The sequence below is a fragment of the Hyperolius riggenbachi genome, chromosome 6 (genome assembly GCF_040937935.1).
Source record: "Hyperolius riggenbachi isolate aHypRig1 chromosome 6, aHypRig1.pri, whole genome shotgun sequence".
Classification (NCBI taxonomy): domain Eukaryota; kingdom Metazoa; phylum Chordata; class Amphibia; order Anura; family Hyperoliidae; genus Hyperolius; species Hyperolius riggenbachi.
In genome coordinates, this window is record NC_090651.1 from 282,283,463 (window position 1) to 282,295,366 (window position 11,904).

Consider the following 11,904-nt stretch of genomic DNA (forward strand, 5'->3'; position numbering starts at 1 on the left):
AGAGTTTTACTTACCTGGGGCTTCTACCAGCCCCATGTAGCCATCCTGTGCCCTCATAGTCACTCATTGCTGCTCCAGTCCCCCGCTGGCAGCTTTCTGACCTCGGAGGTCAGGGCCGCATTGCGTACATTTTTACGCATTCCCGCTAGTGCAGGAACATTAACATATACATTTTTACGCGTTAGTGGTGCAACGAATACATTTTTGTTCCTGCACTAGCTGGAATGCGTAAAAATGTATGCAATGCGGCCCTGACCTCCGAGGTCAGAAAGCTGCCAGCGGGGGACTGGAGCATCAGTGAGTGACTACGAGGGCACAGGATGGCTACATGGGGCTGGTAGAAGCCCCAGGTAAGTGAAACTCATTTTTTTTTTTTGCTTGGACCTTCCCTTTAATAACGCCCGCCGATACGAACCGCGACCCGCCGCCATGTTGGGGATTCCCTGCCTTTCTGTTCCTGCCTTTCTGTGCCCGCCTGCGTCTCCTGGTCCCCCGGATGCAGTGTTAATAGCGGCGGCAACTTACCTTTGGCAGGCTCCCGCGCTGATCCTAGATCATTGCGCTGCCCCCCGCTAGCCTCCTCTGCCTCCCCCCTGTGTATTTGGCCCCCCGGGTGAAGGAATAAAGTATCGGCAGCTTACCTCTGCAGTGCGCCCGCGATGACTGCAGACATCCGTCTTCCAGGCACTTCTCGCTCTAGTGGCCGGCTTGAACTGATGACGCGCAGTTCAAGCTGGTCACTAGAGCGAGAAGTGCCTGGAAGACGGATGTCTGCAGTCATCGCGGGCGCACTGTGGAGGTAAGCTGCCGATACTTTATTCCTTCACCTGGGGGGGCAGATACACAGGGGGGAGGCAGAGGAGGCTAGCGGGGGGCAGCGCAATGATCTAGGATCAGCGCGGGAGCCTGCCAAAGGTAAGTTGCTGCTGCTATTAACACTCCAATCCGGAGGGCAGGAGACTCGGGCAGGTGGGAGGGAGGAAGGCAGGGGGGCAAATAAGGGCACATGGGGGCACAGAAAAACACATGAGGGGGCACAGAAAAACACATGGGGGCACATCAGGACACATGGGGGGGGGCACAGGAGCACACATGGGGGCACATGAGGACACATGGGGGGCACATGAGGACACAGGAGGACACATGGGGGGCACTGAAGGACACATGGGGGCACATGAGGACACACAGGAGAACCCATGGGGGGCACAGAAGGGCTCATGAGGACACATGGGGGGCACAGAAGGACACATGGGGGCACATGAGGACACACAGGAGAACCCATGGAGGCACAGGAGGGCACATGAGTACACAGGAGGACACATGGGGGGCACAGGAGGACACATGGGGGGCACAGAAGGACACATCAGGCACATGAGGACACACAGGAGAACACATGGGAGGCACAGAAGGGCACATGGGGGGCACAGGAGGACACATGGGAGGCACAGAAGGACACATGGGGCACATGAGGACACACAGAAGGACATGTACAAGACGCTCCTGGAATATGGACGCACCAGGTTTAGTATTTTCTTTTTCCCTGATTTTTGCCCTCTAAACCTGGGTGCGTCTTATATTCCGGAGCGTCTTATACGGCGCGAAATACGGTAGTTGTGCGGACTGTAAGGTCCTTGTGACTATAAAACCCTTGAGGGTCTGGACTATGCTAAAAACACTGGTAGACGTGCCTCCACCAGTGTTTTTAGCACAAAACAGAGGTGGTGATCTACATGAGTAGTCGAAATGGAATTGGGGATACTGCACATGGAATGGGGAGGGGGGGGGGTTGCTGCTGCACATGGAAGAGGAGCAACAAGAAAGTTGTCTTAGGGGCGCTAAAAGTATAAATCCAGCCTTGGACATGGATGGGAGCTGTAAATGATATAGGAAAATGACATATGAGGGGATTATACATGCAGAGTAGGAGTTGCTGCACATTGATGGAAGTTCTACTGCACATAAAAGAAGGTTGCTAAAATGGAATGGGGAACTGCTGCACATAGAGGATGCACTGTATGTAGGAGATAGACATTCATATGACATAGGGCCTTTTTCTTCACCTGAAATAGGGGGCAGCACATAAAATGGCGGTAGTTGCTGCACATGGAATGATAGCTCTAGTAGCACAAGAAAGAGGGGTGTACTGACAAGTCGAGCTACACATGAGGGGCGGCACCTGTGGAGGTATTGTACATGGAACTTACTGCCAAGACAAGAGCTTCATGTTTGTTGAAGCTTAAAGGGAATCCAAGGTCAGAGGGTTATGGAGGCTGCCATATTTTTTTCCTTTTAAACAATACTAGTTGCCTGGCAGTCATCCTGACCATGTGTCTCTAATACTTTTAGCCATATACCCATAAATAAGCATGCAGCAGACCAGGTACTGTGACTCAGCTTACAGAAGATCAACAGGGCTGCCAGGCAACTAGCATTGTTTACAAGGAAATAAATATGGCAGCCTCCATATCCCTCTCACCTCGGGTTCCCTTTAATCATAACCCTGCCTATTTGCAAAACAACCCACAGAAAGGTCCCAGCATGCATTGTGGGTTGCCTACACATTAATTAAAGACGTTATTTGCATATTTTCTTTGAGGGATTATAAAGACGCTGAATTGGCACAGAGAAGTTTATTGGTGTCCATGAAAAACATATTTTCACAAAATATGTGGATTTGCATTGCATGATTTAAGTTATATTTAGATTTGAAAGCTTTCCTTGTTAATCCTGGATACTGGTTAGTTGTACACAGGGGCATAACTAAAAATCACTGGCCTCCCTGCAAAACTTTGGATGGGGCCCCCTCCCACAAAGGGGGCTGGGCGCTGTACACAAGAGCCTGCTGCACACTGAATAGGGACTGTCTGCAAATCTTTGTATCATTCCTTATCAGTGGCTGAGCAGATGCAGTCATTAGAACAAGTGTGCAGAGAGCAGAAATCTTCTTCTTTCCTTGCCCATGGTTGTCAGGTTCTCAGGACGGGGCCCCCTGTGGATTCTGGGCCCCCCTGCAGCTGCATCCCTTGCAGGGTTTATTGTTACGCCCCTGGTTGTACAGTAATGATTCATGGTAACACAGCTTCCATACTCACCTTCATGTGATGTGCAGATGTCTCGCACAGTTTGACACGTCTTGCAATACAATGTACACGGCTGTCATGAAGGAGAGCAACAGACTGAAACTGTGGGGTGTGCTGGGCGAAGGAACTGGAGCATATCTAGTAAATAAGGATAGAACCAGATTACTGTCAAAAAGGGATCTCATAGGTAAGTCTATTTTGGTTTAATGTTTTAAATAATTATAGCGTACCTTTTGACACAATCTTTTTTCTTGTTGTCACCTTTTAATGTGAACTTTTTTTTAGTTCTGAGGAACTAAGGGTGAATACCTACATCCAATCTTGAGTAGCCGTTGTTGGCCAATTTTACCACTTCCAAGTTCCATGTAGTATGAGGGCTAACAGATTTTGAATACTGTGAACAAAGTGTGCAGGTAAACTTTCATTAAATGGAGGTGGGAAAATTGGCCCATGATTGGATTGGATTGGATATGTGTATCCACCCTTAGAAGTGTACATTAAGGGCTTGATTCACAAAGCGGTGCCAATTGTTTAGCACGGGTGTGCTAAACAGTTAGCACGGGAAGTGCTTTTCGCGGAGTTTTGCGCACGCAAAGTGCCGCGATTCGCGCGATCGCGGACTTTTGCCCGCGCAATTTGGCGCAAATTGCGCGTGCAAAAGTCAGCGATCGCGCAAATCGCGGCACTTTGCAAAGCTCCATGAAAAGTACTTCACGTGCTAACTGTTTAGCACACCCGTGCTAAACAGTTAGCACCGCTTTGTGAATCAGGCCCAAACTGTTTAGAGGCAGATTTTTTTTCTTTCAGATGCAGATAATGTTGATTCCATAATTTTCAGAAATTCATCTCCCATTGAACAGATTATACATCCTGTATCTCTGTTCTGGAAGGTTAGACAACAATTTTCATCAGTGAAACTATAATCTCTACATATGTAAAACATTTCACAAATGCAGTATGACCATGTGTAGCAAAGTTTAGTTTGTTACTTACTGGTTTTAGATGTGCAATGTTGTCCTGTCGGGCCACTGAGGATCATGACCCCAGCCCACACCATATTTATCATGTCAACTCCTTCAAAGTACCAGGCAGAAGTCCCTCATCCCCAACAACCTGGCTAACCTTGTGTGCACTCATACATGTGCACATGATGATGTTATAGTTTATGCACAGAAGAAAGGTTAACACAAAGAAAAGGGGGTCTTAGTGTGCCACAAGAAGTAAGACGTAGGATGGTTAGCAGCATGTTAAAGACAGTTACTTCCAAGGACTTTTATAAAAGTAGTCCAATACCACTTTAAAAAAAAAATAAGTTTTGAGCCTGAGCAGACAAAGAGTAGCATGAAGGATTAGGTGCAGCCATCGTCATCTTTGGGAGGGTTTTTATCAAAGTCTCCTGGGCCTCTACTGATAGGGACAGCTTGGAACAGACTTCAGCTTACTCTCTGAACTTCCTACTAATGGGAGTAATGTTGATCTTCTCAAATGTATCCACCTCAGGTGTAATATACAGTATATACCTTAATATTTGATGCCCACAAGTGAAGTATAAATCAGAAGGTGGGGAAGGACACAGGGGTCAATAGGCATAACAGCAAAATTTTCCCAATTGACCCTAAGACCCGAGAACTTCCCAAAAATAACCATGATGTCAATAGTAGCCTTCGGGGAGGAATACATGTCACCCAAAAATAGTAGGGTGTTGTTGGCATAGAAAGCAATTTTCTCCTCAAGGGAGCCATATTTAAAGCTGACAATTTGCTGGGAATTATGGATAAAACTAGAGAGAGGTTCAGTGGTCATTGCAAACAGGAGGGATAAGAGGGCAGCCCTCCCTAGAGCAACTTTTCAGCTCCAATGCAACTGATACTAAATATTTAACCTTTATTGCTGCAGTATGGTGATTATACAGTATTTGGACCGGTTACCACTTTAAATTATGCAAAATATTGAAGTCAAGGGCACACTGGAAATCACCTCCTTCACATGCTGTACCAGGCATCATTGGACCTTGGTTTTGTAGTCAAACTAGGAAACCTATTTATTTTTTGAACAAATAAAGCTTTCTCTTGATGCTGTATACAAACTAAAACATATTTTTTTCAGGATGGGAAGAAGAAAAACAGAGCAATATTTTTATAAAAAAAAATAATACCTAAAGTGAGATCTATGGGAATTTTTGTTTTCTAAACATGGATTTTTTGTTATTGAGAAGGAATTACAAAATATGTCTATTTTGATGATATTTTGATGGATTTGTGTGACTTGCAATTAATGTTACCTATCATGGAAAAACAGAGTAGTCTGTAGCTCTCTAGTGATGTAGTCCATGATAAAAACTATGTGCAACCAAAATCTGAAACCCCGCTGAGTGATTGTGTTTATTAATTCACACTATTATTGAATGTAATGCTGTTTATTTATTTAAGCTTTAGATGGGTCTCTGCTGGAGAATGACATTGTATGTTTTGATCCGATACTTGGACTAATCACCCCGACTGCACACTCCGTCATGCTGCTGTCCAGCCATTACCTGATGCCAGTTCCAACTGATTACTTTGTACATCGTGACACAGGAAAGGCTCTTCCTATCGTTGGGAACATTGGTTATGATCCTGCTACCTCTCAGCTGATATCAACTATAGATTCTGGTTATGGTAAGGAACTCCCCGCCATCACCACCCCGTAACTAAAAGTTAGCATGCTGTATGACACATTTTTGAGTCTGTATCTATCCTCCATCTCATAAAATAGCTTTTTTAAATATCCCACAGTTTAATCTATGAACCATTGACCTGTTTTATCTCTTTTGTGCTCTCAGAAGCCATTTCATGTTTTATGGCTGTAATTCCTTATCAGTGAGGGTTACCCTATAGCCCAACCTGGTCCCAACTTGGACATAAACTGTCACTTGCATACCTGATTTTTAACTCTTTTAGGCAGAGTAAGAAAAAACGGAACATAACATAGTGCTTTGCACTGTACATACACATGTCTATCTCTTCATGTCACGTGTCACCTCATGTATCCTTTAAAGCTAACCCTGCATTATATAACATATCTTTAATTCTTTATGATTTATTTCTCAGATTTCTTATACTTTTACAATTTATGTTCAAAAATGGTTTAATGATTCACAAGGTCTGATAATAAATGCCAGTCTTGTTGTATTCAAACATATTTTGTGTTTGGTTAACATAGCAGTCATGTGATCGGGTGAAAGCTGACTGGCTCCTGAACGGTCAGTATGCAAACCTGTAAACTGCTAAGTTCAGTCTGTTTATCTTACTAGTGGTCTCAATCACCAGTGAACAAAACAACAAAGTATATATATATATATATATATATATATATATATATATATATATATATATATATATATATAACCAAAAATAAAAAATATATCATTTAGGGTTAAGTACAATAAATACAGTATCAAATATGCTATTAACCACTTCAGGACCATGCATATTAAAATCTGTGTCCCTTCTTTGAATGCTAGTTTCTGACACATTGTAGATTTTTCTCCAACAGTTTTGTGTACTTTGACAGCTGAAACCTATTGGAATGAATGAGGAACAATTTTGATTGGCTCCTGTCCTGCTCACCTAATCACTATGATCGCGTAATTATCACTTTTTCACCCTTAAAATCCTCATTTCCACCTCTATTTAGTGCCCTTGCAGTGTACCTAAAAAATAAATAATCTACACAATTTTGAAATTTCTGCATAGACGACATATAGAATAATCAGTTTCTGAAAGTTTTACTGCTGCAATTTGAGATATTTGCATATTTTTGGTTGGAAAATTCCATTTTTTTTTCATTTTTCAAGCATATTATCTCTTTAAAACACAAGCAAATTCCAGATTTACTATAATTAATGGATATCAAAAGAAAGCCATATTTGTCCTGAAAAAAGCAAGACTAAATATGTTTGGGTAGACTAAAAATTACCCAAGATCTATCAACTTAAAGGGACTCCGAGCAGTGCAGAAACTATGGAAAGATGCATATCATTTTAAAGCTCTCTTTCTCCTCTTTCCAATGATATATAAACCGCCGCCCTATACGTCTTTTAATTTTCGCTATTTTCGCGATTGAAATTGCCGTGGCCACGATTTCAATTGCAAAAATAAAGAAAACGAAAAGGCGTAGAGGGACGGTTTAGGTGTCGCCAGAAAGAGGAGAAAGAGAGCTTCAAAATGATATCCATCTTTCCATAGTTACATTGTATTACACAGGCCGACTTTTTCTGCTGAATAGAGCTGCTGACACTGGGGAAAGTGTCGTCCTGTGTAATACAAGTAACTATGGAAAGATGGATATCATTTTGAAGCTCTCTTTCTCCTCTTTCTGGCGACACCTAAACCGTCCCTCTACGCCTTTTCGTTTTCTTTATTTTTGCGATTGAAATCGTGGCCACGGCAATTTCAATCGCGAAAATAGCGAAAATTAAAAGACGTATAGGGCGGTGGTTTATATATCATTGGAAAGAGGAGAAAGAGAGCTTTAAAATGATATGCATCTTTCCATAGTTTCTGCACTGCTTGGAGTCCCTTTAAGCTGAGGCATAGCAGAATTATGAAAATTGGCTTGGCCCTGATGTGGTTTAAACACTATACTTTCCCCACCGCATGTCCGCAAATTACCCTATGACTGTATGCACACAGTATACAGCTATTTCTTGGAAATTCTGTATGAGTGGTAATTATCATTTACCATAATAGTTTTTATTCTCTTTCCTTGTAGGAGAAATGTGGAAAACAGGAGTTCCAGTATTGCCATATATTACATATCCTCTGGATGCAAGCACAGGATTACCAGTAGAATGCAAACTTCCTGATATACGTCAAGCTCAATGTCAAAACTTCACTCTAATGGTGGATCCGGTACCTGGCTTAGAGGTACCAATCCTTGCTGTGACAAGACACCCCCAAACACGGCAGTGGCTGGCTGTGGGAGGCACTTACCTCCATCCTCTAACAAACTTACCGTCTCCTATTGAAATTGGAGGTCCGATGATAGGTCCCCGAGGGAAGATTTTCCCAATTCTAGGCATTGGGTTTGACAGAAACACAGGTGAGTAATACTTGCCTTTATGTTGTCCAGTGTGAAATTACTTACAAACTTTACACTTTACGCAACTGTTTCCTTACCAAGAAAAAATGCAATTATGTAAAAAAAAGTAAAGATAATTTTCATTTAATCAATTGAGGAAATATTTTTTTTTAGATACACGATCTTCTGATTATTTCGTCACATAATCATCTCCTTTATTTAAGCATGTATCATATCTTTTTTACAAGGTTTTCAATCCCTTTGTTTTAGTGGTATCATTCTATGGGTTTGGAGGATTGGGGGATGAGGGAGTTCATGTTAATACTGCTGAATAACAGGCGACAAGCTGTGCAAGAAGCTAACACATTAACCTGCAGATGCAAGTTAGATTACACAGAAAGAATACCTTGGCAGCATGGCACATACAGTAAAAGCAAATGGCCCTTACTTTTGTTTAAAACCCTTGTATGTGATTTAGATCAAAAACATCATACAGGCATTATGGTGCTTAAAGGTACAAACTTGAAACATATACTAAATGCTTTGGATTCAACTGAATGTGTTATTGTTTTGTCAAACATTCACATTTTTTTGTAAAAGACAAATCTATGCGTAAAATGATGCCTAATTATGCAATCCCATAATTCATCTAATTTCTAAAAGGCATGTTTTGCTTGATGAATTAAGAATAGGCTGGGGAACAAATTGAATACAACATTTTCACCATTAGAAAAATAAATAACATGCTTCTGCTCTGTGCAGCTGATTACTCATGCAGTAAAATGGGAAGTTTTTAGGTTGTCCATACATAGTACATAGTAGTACTGAAGTGGGCAATTTGGGCGCATAGTGGCGTACATTTGAAAAGGGCACCTGGTAGTAAATGAAACAGCCAGATTCGGCTACAAAGGGTGTCTAGTGTAGCCAAAATGCCAAATTCGGCTACAAAGGGTGTCTGTTGTAGGCAAAATGTCAAATTCGTCTAAAAAGGGCGTCTGGTGTAGCTGAAATGCCAAATTCAGTTACAAAGGGTGCCTGGTGTAGCCGAAAAGCTAGTTTTGGTTTTATAAAAGAATGCTGTTATACGCAAAAATTTGTTGGGCTATATAGCCTAGAAAAGTGATATAGCCGAGAAAAGTGATTACTATGACCTAATTTCTCCCTACTCTCACACAGAACCCTCCCTGGTGGTGCCTAACCCCAACCTCCCAGGTGGTGCCTAACTCCATGACCCCCCTGGTGGTGCTTAACCCTAACCCCCCCTTGGTGGTGCCTAACCCTAAGACCCTCCCCATGGTCCCTAACTCTAAGACCCCCCTGGTGATTGGGGGGTAATATTCGACTCATATCTCTCTTTTATTCCTCATGTTCACTCCATAACCAGCTCCTGCCATATCCAACTCAAAAACATATCTCACATCCGTCCTTTTCTCACTCAAGACACAACGAAAATGTTTATACATGCGCTTATAATTTCTCATCTGGACTACTGCAACATACTACTTTGTGGACTACCTTCTAACAGACTGGCCCCGCTCCAGTCAGTACTGAACTCAGCTACTCGTCTCATTCATCTTTCATTTCGATCTTCCTCTGCTGACCCTCTTTGTCAGGCTCTTCACTGGCTGCCAATTAACCAGAGGATCCAGTTCAAACTCCTAACCCTAACCTACAAAGCTCTCCACAATCTCTCTCCCCGGTACATATCCTCCCTAATTTCCAGATACAACCCCAATTGCAATCTCAGATCTGCACATGATCTTCTGTTGTCCTCCTCTAGAATCACCTCCTCACATCCACGTTTACAAGATTTTGCATGCGCTTCACCCCTCCTCTGTAATGCCCTCCCACAACACATCCGTCACTAGCCAACCTTTGTTACCTTTAAACGCTCTCTAAAAACTCATTTGTTCCGACAAGCATATGCGCTACCTTAGGCCACTTCCCTTTGTCCTAAGTCCAAATTGCACTCTTACTAGGTATCCTAAAACACACTGCCTCTATGTATTTTATCGTATACTACCCCTCCTCTTGTTTCCTCCATTCCCTTTAGATTGTAAGCACACAAGGGCAGGGCTCGCTCCCCCTTTTGTGTCTTGGAAATTATTATACATTTTATTTATCATATTACTTTTATCACTGTCATTCCCAATTCTATATTTTGTATTCTGTATTTTGTATCATCTTTTTTTTTTTTTTTTTCATATTTAGTCACTAATTATGTATCTTGTATATTGGTGTACACCATTGTCTGTATTATTATGTACCCCATGTTTGTTTCTTACTTTGTACAGCGCCACGGAATATGTTGGCACTTTATAAATCAATAATAATAATAATAATTACTATGAACTAACGTCTCCCTACTCCCACAAAGAACCCTCCCCTTGTGATGCCTCACCCTAAGACTTCAAGACCCCCCCCCCCCCAGTGGTTCCTAATCCTAAAACACCACCCTTCCGCTTGTAATGCCTAATCCTAACTACCCCCCTTGCACCCCCAAATCAAAAATCTTGGCTATAAATGGACGCCCTTTAGTAGCAGAATAAAAAACCTTGTAGCCAAAAACCTTGTAACGGAATCAAAAATCTCACCTACAAAGAGACAGCCTTTTGTAGCAGAATCAAAAACCTTGTAACTGAAAACCTTGTAGCCAAATCAAAAATATCGGCTACAATGGGACTCCCTTTTGTAGCCAAATCAAAAACCTTGTAGCCGAATCAAAAATATGGGCTACAAAGAGGCACCCTTTTGTAGCCAAATTGAAAACCTTGTAGCCGAAAATAAGACTCGGGCTCCCTTTTTACCACCTTGTAGCCAACATTTGTAGAAGTAACATTGAAGTCTATAGGGGTGCCCTTTTAATACAGATGGCTCAGGCGCCCTTTTCAACTGATTCCGCATAGTGTGCCTGGAAACGTGGGTGATGCTATAGCCCACAATATAAATTGCAGCTTTGGTGACACATGGGGAAAATTTGGGCTCTGCCGCTTAGCTATAATATAGCTGAACTCTGGCTATCGTTGGAAGGGAGCTAAGTTGCAGCACATGGAGTTTAGGTACAATATAACAAAACTGCAAATAGCTGGAAAGATAGCAGTGGTGATTTTAAACAGTGATGGAAGGCGCCCGGATTTTGTCTACAATTAGGATAGGTTAGTTTTAGACGTAGGAAAGCATGGTTAGAGTTAGGAGTAGGTGAGGAGCTAATGCTAGGCGGAGATAGGGGAAGGTTAGTGTTAGGTGTAGGTGGAGGGGATTATCATTAGGTGTATGTAAGTGAAGTTAGTGTTCAGCCTGTATAGTGGAAGATTAGTTTGAGAGTAAGGTTATGGAAGGCGATAGCAGAAAATTGGAAATATTAACAATATTATACTGTTTTTAATGTACTGTAATGTAATAGTAGAATATTGGTACTGTTACTGGTATTCCTCTATCAGTATTTCATGATGCCCACATTTCTGTGGGCCCCTTTTGTATGTACACATTCAGACTTGCAAAGTGCAAATTGAGGTTCAGTCAGCTTTGGAAATTCATAGTTAGCTGCAAACAGAAATGGTATTTTTAATCATATTACATTATGAAAGAGTTTTGCAAAGTTCTGATATGCCTTTTTCAATTTTGAAAGGAACTCAAGATGCACTTTAATAAAGACAGCAAGCAGACATATTGAACTGCATTCATGTAGAAAATCAGTAGTGTGAATTTTTAGAAAGCAAATCATTGCAAATGCCATATTTTAATGATTGCTTTTGTATATTGA